The sequence below is a fragment of the Falco punctatus genome (genome assembly GCF_963210335.1).
Source record: "Falco punctatus genome assembly, chromosome: 12".
Taxonomy (NCBI): Eukaryota; Metazoa; Chordata; class Aves; order Falconiformes; family Falconidae; genus Falco; species Falco punctatus.
This window is the reverse complement of record NC_137592.1, coordinates 3,527,166-3,543,861: the sequence shown is the minus strand read 5'-3', so window position 1 is coordinate 3,543,861 and position 16,696 is coordinate 3,527,166. Positions and strand designations below refer to the sequence as shown.

The 16,696-nt window shown below is 41.6% G+C and overlaps 1 protein-coding gene across 2 annotated transcripts in view; it reads right to left on the bottom strand.

Moving 5' to 3' along the window:
* CCDC85A (coiled-coil domain containing 85A) overlaps nucleotides 1–16,696 on the bottom strand; it is a 293,953-nt gene that overhangs the window by 40,868 nt on the left and 236,389 nt on the right. For both annotated transcript variants that reach the window (XR_013931388.1, XR_013931389.1), the window contains 2 exons: nucleotides 9,580–9,753; nucleotides 1,533–1,605 (listed from right to left, as the gene is read on the bottom strand). The gene's annotated coding sequence lies outside the window, so the exon portion shown is untranslated. The remainder of the gene's footprint in view (nucleotides 1–1,532; nucleotides 1,606–9,579; nucleotides 9,754–16,696) is intronic.

Genomic DNA, 16,696 nt, shown 5'->3' with positions numbered 1-16,696 from the left:
CTTTGGTGATGCGCTTGAAGTATCTCCCACTCCACTCCATTCCCTGTCCCCCATCAGAATAGCGAGGGGCTGACTGGTACGACCGTATGCTATTTATATTTTCCTAAGCACGTAGACACAATGCAGTGGAATTTATTCCAATATTTCATGAGCATCAAACAAAATCTTTTGCTTTACATTTCTCCCCTACTGCTTACATTTTCTGTTTTCTAACGACTGTCTCACTACAAACCACTAGCTCCAGGCTCTTTTCAATTGATGATGGGAATGGAAAAGAACCCAGACTCAGACGAGAATATTCTCAAGTATTCATAAATATTCCTCAGTCCTCATCTCCCATTCTGGCTGCCTCTGGCCACTCCATCTCTGCAAACAGCTTCCTGGCTTGCTCTCCAGACAACCTGGCAACTTTATAGATCTAAGCATGAAACAGCAAAAAGTCAAGTGCCATGTTTCTGCTGCAGTCAGGTTTGAGCACACAAAGCATGCAAGAAACACACCGTGACAGCTCTGGTTTGGCTGTTAAAGTGTGTAAAGGTTTAGGTGTGGGGCTATTGGGGTTTTATTTATTCAGAACATTTTTTTACTGTTCTGAAGGGCAAGTCACAGAGCTGGTATTGACATTTCTGTGAATGATCTGAGCATTAGTAACAAGATTGCTGAATCGTTACCAGTAAAGTATAATTCAGACTCAGATGTCAAAGCTATCAATTTTCCAAACTAAAGAATGGGAAAAGCTCACATCCATGCAGCACTATGAGGACTAAGGTGGAAATGGTGCTTTTAACTTTCATTAGGTGACCTCACGGCCAGGGAAAAAGAATTTGAACTGGCCATCCAAAAGACAAAGACCTTCTCAGAGCAGGGAGCTGTCACCATCATTCCAGGTCCGAGTTTTCCAAACCACTGTTAAGGAAGGGCAGATCTCGAAATAGTTGCAAATGAGTATAACACTGAGGTAACAGGCCTCAGACCTTTGGGGGGTTTTGTCCTTTCTCGAGAATAATCAAATTTGTTCCTGGCATAACACTATGAAAGTCACCCCAGGGAAGAGTTTGGACTGTTGGCTGATCAAGGTTTTAATATAAAATGACATTTTTGACTTTGAATTTACCATCTGAGACATCACAGTGAAGGGAACAGGCTCAAAAAATGCCAAGACAACGGTACTTAACAAAGGTCTTCCTCTTCCTAACCCAAATTCTGTTAAAAACAAAGATATTGTAACTAAGTTTTGGAAACGTGTCGTCTATACAGATGGAGTTTTTTCTAGTTCTGCTGCTAAGTATTGCAGTGTCACAGCCCGATAGATCTTCCCCTCACTGAACCACTGCAAACCAGGATGAATCCCTGACCTTGAGATGGAACACCATTAACTGGTGCTCAGCACCGTTTAAGGCCCTTTGTCCTCCCTGGGGGAAAGGGCATGAAGGCTCACTTGTGCTTTGTAAGGATTGGGGCAATTTTAGCCCTAAACTGAGGGTGGTTTAGATGCACGTTATTAAACCAAGTGGTTTGATAGAAAAAAATACCTTAATGAGATTCCATTGCTTCTTCATCCAACTTTGTTGTGGGTATTCATAATAAATTATGGTAGATGTCATTCTGATGAAGACAAAATGAAAAAATACTCGACATTATCACAAGCGAACAATGTTACCTTAGTCTTAGTCACGGCACCCATTGTTACTTTTCTTTGCTTTTTAACTAGTTCCAAGGTAACTATTCCCTGGTGTTGCTTGTGTTCATACTTTCCAATTTGTATTTTAGTCAGCATGATGCACATTAAATTTGCCAATGGGAAATTGCTGGACTACGATTACACAGCAGGTTAATAATACAGCTTCCATGTGCCTAAATCCATTCCTACTCCATATTCACAGGAACAAAAGTAGCACTGTTCAGTAACTTACTGTGCCAAAGACCGTGACCATTTGATACAGCTATGAAGGAAACAACCTTTTCTTGATGGCTACTTTGTGTGGCTCCTGTGGTATCTGGTAGTTTGCAATGAAGTAAATAATTGCAAAAATGATAATGTAAAGTAAGACAGGTAGCAAAAATATTGAAAGCATATGTGTCTGTGTGGAAATATATATAGCAGGAGGAGATCATCCACCAGATCCGGCAGTGCGGACTGTTTCTCATCACGTAGTCCAGTATAATAAGCATTTGAGAGCCCCTATTGCGAGCAAGTATTTAAAGACTAACATTAAAGGAAGAATAAACCTTTCCAACCAATTGTTAAAGTAAAATCAGCAGTGAAGCAACAACAGAAATGGAAGCACAGCTAGAAGAAAATTAAAAACAGCTACCCCAGAATACCTGTCTTAATTAAATGTTAGCTGGGAATATGTGAATTAAAATAGGAATGACATCTGAATTCATAAAAGTGCAGCAAATAATTCAAGATTATTTTGCTGTGGATGATGGTATAATTTACCGAGATTCAAGGCGTGTTTGCTGTCTAGACAGACCAGCTTCACACGGACACTTTCTGAGAACAGCTCTGTATGTAGCTGTAGGTAACGCAGCACCCTTTGTGAGCTGATTTACTTGGTCACTCCAGAGTGTCTATAACCAAGCTACCAGACACCTGTATGGTTTGGTTGCAAAAAAGAACATGTGGATTTTTTTATGCTGTAAAGAAATGTACAAAATTAATTGCAAGAATGTCTCAGTATCTGGAAAGCCAAAAGAAGATGCTGAAGTGCGTATGGTAGTCTGGAGAGAGGGAGAACCTCAAAAAGCAAAACATTTCTGCCCTGGGGAATTTTTCCAATGTTTTCTCCAATTCCAAGCGTGTGTACAAATTGAACACCTCAAAGCCCCACAAAACAGCAAGATACAGTGAGATGAAATACAATGTAAAAGCTATTTAAAATTATTAGAAAAACTAAAATTACAGATAGGGCCTTAAAAATCAAAGAATCAAGTTTATGTCAACCATATCTTTCCAGAGCTAGACAATTCACTAGAAAAGCGTGGAAAGTACTGCACCGGGCCACAAGTGCTATACCTCACATATGCATTCATTTATATTGCCGTAGCACCTGAGCTCTTTGGCTGCAAGGTGATAAACACAGACTTAGTATTTCTCATAAATATAGACTTAATATTTTTGCCCATGTGCTAATGCATAGTTAAGTGCCATTCACTGATATGTCATGTAAGAATAATGTAGCCCTTCTGGAACCACTTACCGGTTAATATTTCTACCCCTGCCCTCCTGATCCCTTCACACAGCTTTGAAACTACAGGCCCCTCTAAGAAACAGGCTCCAGCACACGCCCAGTGCTCAGTTTTGAATGCCTATTTTTCCCGTGCTGTATCATTGCCTACCTCCTTCAGTCTGTTTTCTGAATACACAACAGGGGTTTTAAGCACCATTTTTTTTTCTTTTTTCTATACTTTGCTCCACTGGTACCACAAACTCATTTTTCTAAATGGATGTATTTGCTCCCAAGTGCCCCTCTGGGCAAGGCCATGTTTTAGCAGCACTGCAAGAGAAGAAATGCAGCCTGATACTCATTGAAAGTCTGTTGATGGTCTCAGACTCTCCTGGTATTGAAGATTCATCAGTTTCTTTTTCCGTGAGAATGTATTTGAATGCAGTATTTTGAAAGTAGAGCTATAGGTACCAATTATATCCTAGCAAAGTTTGTGTCTGCATACAAAATTTCTGTTGTGGTGAGATGGTATTAAATTCACTGGTACATTGCCAGAATTTGCAAATATTAACTATAAATTCTAACACAGTGACAAAAGCATGTTTTCGCGGTGTGTTGGAGCCTCAGAAGAGGATATTTGCACACTCACTTCTCCTTCATTGCACAGAAGGAAAGCACACCCTGCTCCACAGAACTGCACTTACGCAGGAGAGCTTGGGAACCAGCATTTAAAAACAAAACAAAACAAAACAGAAAACCCCACAAAATACCAAGGGATTTCTTTTTAGGGCTAGCAATACCTACTGCAATGTGTCACACCAAAAACAACTGGCCAGCTTGGACTCGCTCAGCACTGTCTACTTAGGCCCTTAGACCTGCTGCTTTGTCACCATTTCTTCTGATTCTGTGCTGATGTGGCGAAAAATCAGGGCATATTTTCAGGCTCACATTAGGTTTTTCAAATGTGGATCATGAGTCTCTGATCTTGCTTAATTTTTAAGAATAATCAAGTACAAGCACCAAAGGCACATACATGTTACTAACAGTTGAAAGTCAGGGGACTTCAGGCTTCCAAATATCTTCGAACACTGACATGAGCTGGTATATTAAGTCACACGGGCACTTTTAAAAAGTTTATTAGTCATCCTGCTCTTGTACAAATATGCCCTTGGTATCTGCTGCTTTAACATCAACCACCAACATGCTATTGCTTTGCACAAGGCATGGTTTCCCCTGCACTTGCAGCTCACCCACCACCTGGAGAGGGGTGCTGTAAAACAGTGAAGAGAAACACCACACAGAAGTAATAAACTGGGAAGAGCAAATACCTGAGGTGGGTGTGCCATACACCAAAACACGTCTATCAAAATAATAACAGGACACAAGTCAATAAATAAGCCCTGATCTATAATACAGTTCCCAGCTTCCAAATGTAAAGATGTGTGAAATGAATTGCCTGGAGGAGCAGGTTATGGGGAGTGAAAGAAATGGCAATTCATACCATATAACGAGAAAGAACCTTCATTTATTTACTATACAAGGCAGCTGGAGCCTGCAGCCAGCAGATCTGAACTCAAAAAGGAGGATATGAAACTCAGAAAACAGCAGTGTAATGGAGGGTGTTGAGTGAAATAAAATTATTCTGTTAGAGAACAAATAAGAAAAAAGAATAATTAAGAATGAATATTAAATAAAGGCTAGAGAAGTTGGAAAGGGTAAATTCAGCAAAAAAAGGTCGTAAGGACGGAGCAGTACATGGTCTGGTGGAAAGCAGGGACAGCAAGTCCATGCTGGTGCTGTTTCTACATTCTTCATACAGGAAAAAAAACTGGAAGCAAGCCTGAAGTAAAGCAAGAAAAATACTGTGTAAAAGAAACAAGGCAAATCCTCTACATTTAGTTTATTTCAGCATCACAGAGAATTTGCCCTAAAGATCAAAACGCCTGTGCCTTTTAAGGCAACACCAGAGGATAAAGCAATAACAGTAGGAAACAAAACAATAACCATACTAAAGCAACAGCAGAGACAGTTCATCCTCAGCCAAGGGAGGAGATCCACTTTCCTTATGTTACCATCTCTGCAACTCCATGGGTTCAAGCAGATTATTTTCAATTTTGAGCAGCTCTGCTGAGGGCAGATTTGCAAGGACAGCAAGACAAGACACAGAGAAGGCGGCCACTTGGTTTTCCCCTCTGACCACTGTGGTCTTGGGTGCTCTCCCAGGCACACATCTTTCATGTTCACCCCTTTCGGTATCTGTAATGGGAACTTCATAAATTGTAGCAGTCCCACCTGATGTCTATGAGCTGGAGAATTTGTCCCTGCCTATTTTTCTAGGCAACTTTGGGGAGAAGGTCATAACTGGAGAGCCAAATACATTGCCCTGAGAAAAAAAGGAGGTTAGTTATGGTATTTCAAAGAGAAATATTCAAAGCCTTTGCATATGAAAAATTAATAAGATGACCAAACATTTGAAAGCTGAATAAATAACATTTCCCTAGCAAAAATAATGCTGAATGATCTGAAACAAAATAAGGGCATCCATCCAGCAAGAAGGAAAAGATAAGCTGTTTTCCTCTCTAAACTTCCCCAGCTTTCATTAGAGATCACACAGTTCAAAGAGGATTGAGTTCAAAAAGGACTTCAGCATTTGAGTCCTACCTTGATCACAGCACATTTCCTTGGGAGACAGAAAGCAGGAAATATCAGTTACATTCCAAGATAAGGCGACACATCAGAAAGCAGGGGACTCATCCTGCACCTTGGTGCACAAGTTTTTTGCCCAGGACCCTCTGGACTGCCACTCCCCACCCACTGCAGCTGCGCAGGCAGCTTGCCTTTCCAGCCACCTCCATAATATTCCAAGTGGCAACAAAAATATACGTGATTCCCACCTGTCAATGGGAAATTTCACCTATCCCTTACAAAACTGGCCCTGCTGCTACCTGCACCTTGCAGCAATCTCCCATTTTCCTGCTCACTCTTGAGCAAGTCCAGTTACTCTCCAAGGGAAGGAGGTCTTCCCCTCCTGCCATAACGTCCTCCTACCTGGCCTCTGCTTTAATGTAAACCAACCCAACTGTCACAGTTATGTTTACTATCAAGTGGTTTCCCACATAAGAAGTAAAATAGTCAGAGGAGATGGAAAGACACATCCTACAATTCATGTAGCTGGAAGTCCTGCCTTAGTGCTTGATTGGGAAGCAGATTTTGAGTTATTTATTCAAATTATTATTTTAATTTGAATTACAATTGAATTTTTCAAATAACTGAGCTGAACCTGCACATTTAAGGCTGGAACATTCCTACTAAGTGAGGCCTGTCTATAAAAGCAGTGGATTGAATATTCTTATTAGGTTCTTAGAATACTTTTTTCTCCTGAGTTCAAACAGCAGCAACTTATTATGTGGCAGCTTCTCTCCTGAGCTACTGGAAGAATCTGCCTTTCTTCAGAACACAGTACCACCAGCACGCTCATTTTCCCCACAAAGCTCCCTCGTTTCAAAATATCAGCTTGACTCACAACTGCATGCTAGATCTGGAAACTCCTTGTATGGCGATGGTAATGAATATACAATACATGCACAATAACAAACAGCTGAGGAGTCATTCCCAAATTTGTCATATATTAACTTCACAGCCAGTCTCCACTGGAAGAGAAAGGTGGTGCTTTACAAGACCTTTAGAAAAACTCAGGGGACACAATGAACTTTCAGCTTGTTCACCAAAAGGTATGATATGGCAATATCAACAATGTTCAGAAAACGTCAGGTTAACACATTTAATTTCCTGAGGTTTTCTTTGCCATAGTCAGAAAATACTCAGTCCTACCCTACCCTACCTACCTACCCTACCTATACAGATACAGTTTGCAAATAAAACAGTAGCTCAGATATGCCTATATAAAGCTGCCTGCAAAACTACCACAAAAACTGGAGAAGCCTACAGAAGATACTTTTGCAGTGGGTAGCTTTACTGTGATGTCTGATAGTAATAGCACAAACTAATTTTCTTATTCTTTGATTTAAAAAAACTTCTTTGGCCATAGCAAGCTGGCAAGTTGAAACCACTGAGACCGAAAGGGATAGGCAAGGAAGGAGAGGCAGTGGGTAGCCCTATATGTTGGAAGCCCTATAGCTTAATGATGGTGACAATAGGGTTGACTGTTTATGGGTAAGAATCAGGGGGAAGGCAAACAAGGCAGATATTATGGTGGGAGTCTGTTATAGACCACCCAGCCGGGATGAGGAGGCAAGTAAAAAAAATCTATAAGCAACTGGGATAAGTCTCACAATCGCTAGCCCCTGTTCTTGTGGGGGACTTGAACTTTCCAGATGTCTGCTGGAAATACAATACAGCAGAGAGGAAACACTCTAGGAGGTTCTTGGACTATACGGAAGAGAAACTGGCTGCTCATGGCTTGGACAGGTGTATGCTTTGCTGCGTAAAAAATGGTTTAGATGGCCAAGCCCAAAGAGCAGTGGTGAATGAAGTTACCTCCAGCTGGCAGCTGGGCACAAGTGGTGCTCCCCAGGGCTCAGTACTGGGGCCAGTCCTGTTTAATCTCTTTATCAATGATCTGGACAAAGGGATCGAGTAAGTTTGCAGGCAACACCAACTTGGGTGGGAGTGTTGATCTGCTGGAGGGCAGGAAGGCTCTACAGAGGGATCTGGACAGGCTGGATCGATGGGCCAAGGCCAAGTGTATGAGGTTCAGCAAGGCTGAGAGCCGGGTCCTGCCCTTGGGTCACAGCAACCCCACGCAGCCTACAGTCCTGGGGAAGAGCGGCTGGAAGGAAAGCTGCCCCACAGAAAAGCACCTGGGAGTACTGGGCGACAGCCAGCTGAGTACGAGCCAGCAGCGTGCCCAGGTGGCCAAGAAGGCCAGTAGCTTCCTGGCTTGTGTCAGAAATAGTGTGGCCAGACGGACTAGGGAAGTGACCAGCCCCCTGCGCTCAGCACCGGTGAGGCTGCCCCCCGAATCCTGTGCTCAGCTTTGGGCCCCTCACTGCAGGGCAGACACGGAGCTGCTGCAGCGTGTCCACAGAGCCACAGAGCTGGTGAAGGGGCTGGAGAACATGTCTCATGCTGAGCAGCTGAGGGAGCTGGGGGTGTTCAGCCTGCAGAAAAGGAGGCTCAGGGGAGGCCTTATCGCTCTCTACAGCTGCCTGAGGGGAGGCTGTAGCGAGGTGGCAATCAGTCTCTTCTCCCAAGTAACAAGTGATAGGGCAAGAGGAAATGGCCTCCAGTTGCACCAGGGGAGGTTTACATTGGTATTGGGGAAAACATCTTCACCAAAAGGCTGGTCAAGCACTGGAACAGGCTGCCCAGGGAGGTGGTCGAATCGCCATCCCTTTAAAATATTTAAGATGCATAGACATGGCACCTGGGGACATGGTTTAGTGGTGGATTTGGCAGTGCTAGGTAAATGATTGGACTTGATGATGTTAAAGGTCTTTTCCAACCTAAACAATTCCATGATTCTATGAAATACAGCCTGACAGACTGAATTCCCATATAAGTCCCAGGCTTTGATAAAAATCAGAATATTCCCATAATTCTGGGTGACAGTATTCTGGTTTCATCCTCACTTCCTCCATTGTCTGGGTGTCTGAGTAGGCGTGCACAGAAGTGATAATGACAGTATATTACTATTGCTTCATTTTTAGCCCCTTATCCTAAAGAAATAAAGGTAATGTAAATACATTCCGTGGAAAACTGGCTTATTTATTTTCCTCACCAAATTTTGAGCTCAGTGCTCAGCTTCAACAAAATCTGTCCAAACAGTGGCAGTCTTCAAGGTATCGGTTGCCAGAAAACTGGTAACAGAGAGCCTCCATGGGGCTGCAGGCAGCTAACGAATGCACTGGAAACAAGAAATCCTGTTATTTACATGATTTAATTGTCAGGTTGCTTTGTTCAGGGATGTTTGCAACTATTCCTGCTTTCCACTAGAAAAATGTTTTAACAAAGTAAAAACAGTATTTGACCTGTATCTGAAAGAAATCTGAAAGGAAAGCTTTCCCTTGCCCCAAAACCAGAGAACTGATAATAGCAATTAGTTAGAAATAGAGTTAGTTTATAATGTTTACATTTTTTTATAATTTTATATTATAAATGTTATAATTCTTTCATAATTTTAGTAGTGTTTATTGTTGCTGCTTTTTTTTTTCCATAGAAACTCACCCATTGCAACTGGGCCTGATGTTTACCTATGGGTGCACAGGCTGTCAGTGTGTTCAAACCCACAAAAGCTTCCTAGTGATGCTCCTCTGACTGAACTCATACAGGTTCTCTCATAGATGCTCTAGCAAGAGCCACGCTTTTGCCTTCTATCACCGTGTTTTCACCTTGTAAGTTGGCATTGGACACGATATAGACTGTTCTTCCCCAAATCTTCCCCACATACCTTCTACCAGTACAGATTGCTGCTCCCTGCTGCATGCAGAAACAGGCCAGGCTCTGACTGCTTCTTGGACCCTGCTTTGAGGCACCAGAACAGGTCCCAGTACTTCTGCGTGTCCGCTTTCACGTGGTGGAGCTGCTGCTATCTCCCACACACAGGCTTCATTTATTCAGTGCCCTAGGATTAAAACAACTTTATAGAAATAAAGGCTTTTTTTTCTGGAACAATTCAAATTAAGATGCTGGAGCATGTAATTATCCTACATGTGTCTGAAATCAAGGAGAGCCAGTCAGATGCCTATCTGTAACGGTATGTTATTTTCACAGCATGTAATTTTCAGATCACGCACATCAATATTATAATTGGGTTATGGAAGCAGAGGCTATCTTTATTTACATACATTTCTTTTAGCTCAGAGAAGTGCTACAATTTCCCTTCTCCTTGGTAAATATTTTTCTCTCAAAACCTGCATCATGTTATGATGACTGTATGGCTGCATTTTGTTTGAGATGGATGCCTCATCGCTGCGAAACCTCTGCTTGCTGCAGAGGTGATTTACTTGGTAAATTAATTCTAATTGCAGGCATATTTCCTGCAAAGCTGGTGGGACAGTAACCTTGGTAGATTGAAATTTTGTGATTTTGATCAGATAACACTCCAAACCTAAACATTCACAATTCCCAGAAATACAATGAGATCTGCTAAAAACCTCCATCTAATTAAAAAAAAAAAAAAAAAAAAAAAGGGAAAACCCACAAGCCTTGCAAAACAACAGCACACATTGTTTCCTGGACCATACCATTTCAAGACCGAATAAAGTTTTGTATCTTGGGGCAGATTAACACAGATATCAGTGGAGCCTTTTCCCCAGCTGCACTGATCAAGCTTGCCAGAATAGGATTTTGGTGTCTAGTACAAGCCCTTATCAGAGTCTTGTATTTGGGTTGAATTTTTCTAGCAGGTTACTGACTTCCATCTGCTTAGCTTCATGAAATTTGTATCAACATAATAATTTGTGAGACTTCTGCTCTTCTTTCTTGCGAGCTTCCATTGTAATTGGCCAATGAGTTTAAAAGTTATAAACCTATGGAGAAGCAGAAGAGAGGCAAAGAGTTTCCTTTAGAGAAAAGGTGACTAAGTGCACACTATGACTTTGTCCTCCAGTTTCAGAGTCATTAGAAAGCACTCAGGTGATGTTATCAATTTGTTTTCAACATGAAGACTTTTTTTTTTTTTTTTTTCCCTTGTGAAAAATGCCATCTTAGATCTAAAAGCCTCTGGGAGCGCGATTTCAAGGAAAACACACGAGAAGCTACAGAATGTTTGAGCTCATTATTAACACTAAAATCGGTATTGTGCTGGTAAGAGTTGTGCATACTCTAATATAGCAGCCACTTTCCTAGCTAAAAGGTAAGTTTTATTTCTGGTTTTTTTCATGTCTTAGTGCTATGGAATCTGAGACTGTTAATGTCAGTGTCAGCTGAAATCACGTGCAGTTCTGGTACGATGAATAGTTGTTTATTTGGAACTGGTTTAATACAAAAACGGCCCGAGAAAGCATAATACAAAAAAAGGACAAAAAGTAAAGATCAGCAGAATGGATTTTTTTTTCCTTGGCAAAACAGCTATACTGAGATTTCTGTGTGATTTACTTTAAATATAGAGGGGTTTATAGGCTTGTCTTCAAGTTTTCATTCCAACACCTATGAAAACCACGTGTGCAGAGGAAAATATAATAAATATGAAGTTGGGGTTTCTTTTACAGAGTATCACGATGCATTAGTCACAACTCCAGATGACTCCATTATAGAAGATTTCCTAACCATTTTTTGTTTTTTCAGCTGTTCTGCTGATATTTTCATTGAAGTTTGCTCCTGACTTTTCTGCAATATGTTCCTTGCCTAAGGAGCTTTCTGCTTACAGAGTTTTCTACACTGACCTTAGTACTGTCCTTGCCATAATGTGCATCTCACAGAGGAGCACATTGCTCTGATAATGCCACTAAGTAGAACTGGGGGCTCATAAATTCATGTCTCTTTCACAGTGGGGTAACTCCATGGAAACTTGATCTAAACAAAGCTTTTGAGATTCAACCTATGCAAAGCATCTATTTGTTCACAAATGCAACTGTTTCCTTTCAAGACGTAATGACTAATAATAATAAAGTGAATCAGTGATCTCTGCTGGACTTTGGGAAGCAACATATTTTGGCAAGTTATCTGGTTTGTGCAGAATAAAGGTACTCAAATCATGTCCAGAAGTGTGCTTATAGTGCCAAGTCCTGTGTTGAAAATAAAAGCAAAAAACTCTTTTGAGTAATCTAAACACATCTAACAATGTTCTTAAACAAAGACTTGGATTTGCCTTTCATGTGGCTTTTCACTTAGAAATGTCCATTTTCTTCCCTTTTTAAAAAAATGTTCTTGCAATCAAACTGAGACCTTCCATTTTAGTTTGACTTGAAGCCATTTTTAAAAAAAATTGAAATTATTACTATAACATTCATAACTGCCAGTGAGCTGAAAAATAAGTTTCCAAACAGCTCTGATTCACTTATTGTTATTCTGCAAGTCTGGCTATTACAGATGTTTCAGAATTTTCCGCTGGGAGTCTCTGATCACCAGAATGAAATGATCAATTGCTCTAATTTAGCTTTTAAACTGAACTGAATCAGATTCTCTATGATGTCCTTTGTTCATGGGTTTTCAAAACCCAGCCTCTTAGAGGAGGAGGGGAAAGGTACTTATATTAAGAGGTGGCTGCAACACAGCGGGCCAATTTCCTGCCATTTAACATCACAATAGTGGAGTCACTGCTAATAACAAATTCAATTTATAAATCCATTAAAACAACAAAACAGCCTTATCTGCTATATAAAAAGTAATGGGTTTGTCGTAGAAGAAAAGATGTTTGTTTCAACAAGACAGGAAAGAGAGTTGTTCTTGTGATTAGTGTCCTTTTTGCCCTCTTTGCTTATACAATACACAAGATTTGTAAACCTTCTTACTTCAGAGGCCTGTTTCTGCCCTCAGCTGTTCTCATGAAAACCTGCTTAAAGCAAGAACTGAACCAACATCTAATTGAGGGCAGAGGCTGACCCAGATGTGTTCAAGCTGAAAGACTCAGGGGCTCTGCAGGAATTCAAGCAAAAATGGGAATAAGTAGCAAAGGAGGGACTGGCGTTGCTGTGTGCCTTGCACTCCCTGCTTGCCCAAACCCAGAGGGGTTTTGCCCCATCTGAACTGCCAATGCCACAAGCTGCAACCAGCACTGGACACACACAGCTCCCGCAGGTATCTCCACACCAGATTTTATTTATGGTGCCTAACACAGTAGTCCCCATAGGTAGGGCATGTAAATATTACTGCAATGCTGATAGTGGTGCTAATAGTACAACTGGTTAGAGTCAATTACAGCTACAGGTTTTGATTGCACAGATTCTGTGTTCAAAACATCACAGTAAAGATTGTAAAGGCAAATACCAAAACCCTAGATCATTTTATACATCTTTCAGCAGAAATCTTTGAGCCTTGCCAACAAAATTACAGGAATGAATGATGCAGACATTTGATAGGGTAATTATTCTTAATTAGATTTTGACACCATTTTGGGGAGACAGGCATTTGAGTCATGAAGAGATGTTGTACCAAAATTCACAAAAATGGCAGTTATTGTGTTGAAAAGCCAAATACAGCAGTGTAGCAGTAAGACAGATGATTCCACACAAGCAAGAGGTAAGGAGTCCTGAAGCCACCTCAGCTCTTTCCATCCCCAGGAGGCCTCTTCTGGCCCCCAAGGGGTACATGCCCAGTGCAGAAGTAGTGCTGTCTTGCAGACTCCTCCTTCCATTCCCTCTGCTAAATACCCTACAGATATTTCAGATTTGCATTCCCATTTTTCTCGCAAGCCTGTTTGCTGCTATAAGCCCTCCTCATCACAGTTTTTGCCTCAGTCTGTACCTTACTCCACCTTAACAATGGTTGTATTTCCTGACACCAGGAATAAACCAACCCAAGTACTCAATAACATGGATGGAAAGAAGGAATGAGCTCCCTAGTTATTCCAGGTGGGTGCCATGCCTTGTGCTGCTGCCCGTCCCACAGGCTGTAAGCTGTCTGCAAGGGCAATTCCCACTATAAAGAGTAGAGAAACCACTGTTAGCATGTAACGAAAAGCCAGCAGGTACTCATTTCTTAGATATAGGCTGACAGAGATGGGGAAAAACCGAAGGAAAAGGCAAATTTTAGTCTGAAAATGAGAATTAAGAAAGGTTTGACGTTTCTTTCCTTGCTGCCTGATGGTGAGGAAGAATTTACCACTTTTTCTTCCACTAAATAGAACCATAACTCTATGGAAACTAAAAATGGGATTTGACCTGTTCTTTGCTCTTTATGACTGCATATTCTAATTTCCAGCTTCCTTCCTTTGTGCCTTTCACTTGAATAATTGCACAGAGTGGTTGGTGTAATGTGTAGTTTAGAGATGTTTTCTCTTCTTCAAGAAGATCCCTCCCCAGGGAATGCAGCCTCCTCATTTATTGCTTTTTTGGCTTTGAATAGCTGAGAGCCACATTAGCATCCCCTTGACTGGAGCATGGACTGGGGCATTGCTCTGCTGGTTTTCATTTTCTTTCATCTGCCTCCTGAACAGCCTTTGGTAATCCTTCTATTTGAAACTTCCTTTTCAAGTGGCTGAATTTCCCATTAACTCATTTACACTATCTGAGGAAGACTAGCACTGAGGAATCAGCCAGCTTGCTCTTTCTCTCTTTTCTCCTCTCTCCTTTTAGCACTCCTGAGTCTTAAATACCTGTCACTGGGGTTTTTTTACTTCTGAGTATTCCAATGGTGTCCATCACCTTCCTTCCACCTTCTGCACTAAGGAGGTGGCAGGTACCTCATAAAACAGCACTTGTGCCATGGTTTTTATTCCAGTAAATGTGCCTTGACCAGACCAGAAGCACCAAACCATAACCCCGCAGTAAAGACAGCTCTAATTGAAAGGCTCCTTTATGCTGGAGAAGACCTGCACGCAAAGCATACATCCAAAGCTGGGCTTCCCCTAGATCTGAAAGCAGTATAGCTATATGTTCGGAACACAGTTAAGTCAATAATGTGTGATCACTTAGTCCTTCCTTATTTAATAAGAACACACCTCTGTGTGTGTGCATGTGTGCATATATGTATTTGTTACCTAATAATTCTGTAGTGACTCCTGTGAGAGGCAAGGCCATCAAACACACAGAAATAGGAAAGAGAAAAGCAGGTCCCTTTGCTCTGCACTTGGTATGTAACAGAGCAAGCAAAAGTGAAATATTTGGAAATCTAGACCTTCACAAAACCAGCTCTGCCAAGGCCGCCTCTTGTCTCAGACTGGGGATGGCTGCTTTCCTGAACCACCTTCAGGCCTCTACCATGCAGCAAGTGCAAATATCCTGCTTGTAGGAAGTATCTGGAATATAAACTATGACCTATGCCTACACACTTAAGCCCTGAAATAAATGAGCCAGTAACCTTTCCATGTCCTGCAGTGAAAGAGGAGAAATTTTATCTCCCGTGATTAAATTAGTGCTTGGCCTGCAAAAAAGTTGTAGCGTATGATTTCCCTGGATTACTTCTTTGTGAAATACTTCTCTTATTTTCTCTTTAATTCCTCAGTTACAAATAGATTCCCATTTTTGGAGATGACCATACACACTTACAGATTTCCCTTTGCAGATTACATCACCTCCAAGAGTTTTTAATTCGTTGCAGCTCTTGTATTTTTGTTTCCTAATACATTGTGCTGCTGCTACACTAACATATTAGAAACCAAATTATCAAAGGTAAGTGGCAAAGGGGACAGATTCAAGTGAGTGCATTTGCTCAGTTTCCTCATTTCACAGTAGGAGGTCCAGCAGATACATGCATTTTTCAAGGGATCAATAATCCTATTTTTGTCTACTTGCACCCCCAGTGCAGTACAGTATTTCTGTCTTATCCTCATCACATACAAAAGGTCCAATTCTTATCTAGGTACCACGAAGCAACAGGTGAATGTTTATGCACAGGCTTCAAGGAGGTTTAGAATAAGACAAAACAAACTCTTCTCTGACAGTAAACATGGAAACAATAAATTGTCTTAACACAGACCAGTGGTCATGGCCAGTGGAAAATAATGAGCACCCTTGTCTGGTTTCGAGGGATTCCCTAGGGATGCTATGTAACCAGCAAACATTTTTTTGTCTAACCAAGAAAACTCAAGCTGCAGCCCTGTCAGCCTTTCTTGTAGAATAAATGAGACAGAAATACTGAAATAGCAATTATCAGTAGACCCATGAATTATTTAAACAGCTGAATGTTGGCAAGTGCCCATTCACTGGACTGTTTTGAATGCACTACCTACCGTAGCTGCCTCTGCGTGTAACACATAGGATGAGCATCTTGATAGAGTCGGCCCGAAACTGCACCCTACACTGCTGCAAATGCAACCAGTCCCCCAGATCCAGTGTACCTGATGGTTGCAGCTGGAAATTGGCCCGTCATATTTAATGGGATTACACGTCTGTGACTGAGACTGCTATATGCAGTGCTAGCCAGGAAAAATGACAGACTCAATGGAGAGCTAGAAAAATTAGACTAATTATAGGGTGTGGTCTTTGAAACTCTGAAATGAAACTGCCCAGTTTAGCGCCAGACTGTCAGAAAGGGGCATAATTTAGCTCTTTCTGACCCATGGGTAAATCTACTGAAGTCATGGCAAGTTCATGAAAAGGCAGTAGCTTGAGAGCAGAGCAAAATCTTGAGGGAGCGGGGCCTGGAAGGAGCCTCATGCTCCCCATTTGTAAAGACCGCTCCAGAGGCAGCCCCTTCAGGTGAGAGCCCTGCTGGAGCAGGGGCAAGGCCAGCCTGAGCAGGGCACCTCCCAGCACGCGCTTGCCCCAGAAACACCACACTCTTCTCACGGAGCCTAGTCACTGCTTTATTCTAATGCAATATTCAGATGCAAAACCAAAAGACCCAAACCCCACAACATTTTCCACCTTTGTCATCATGAAAAAAGAGATTCTGAGCGCAGTAGATTCAGAGTTAACAGTAGGACTTTCAACAGGATATAGGGTAAGTGTGGCTGCAACTACACA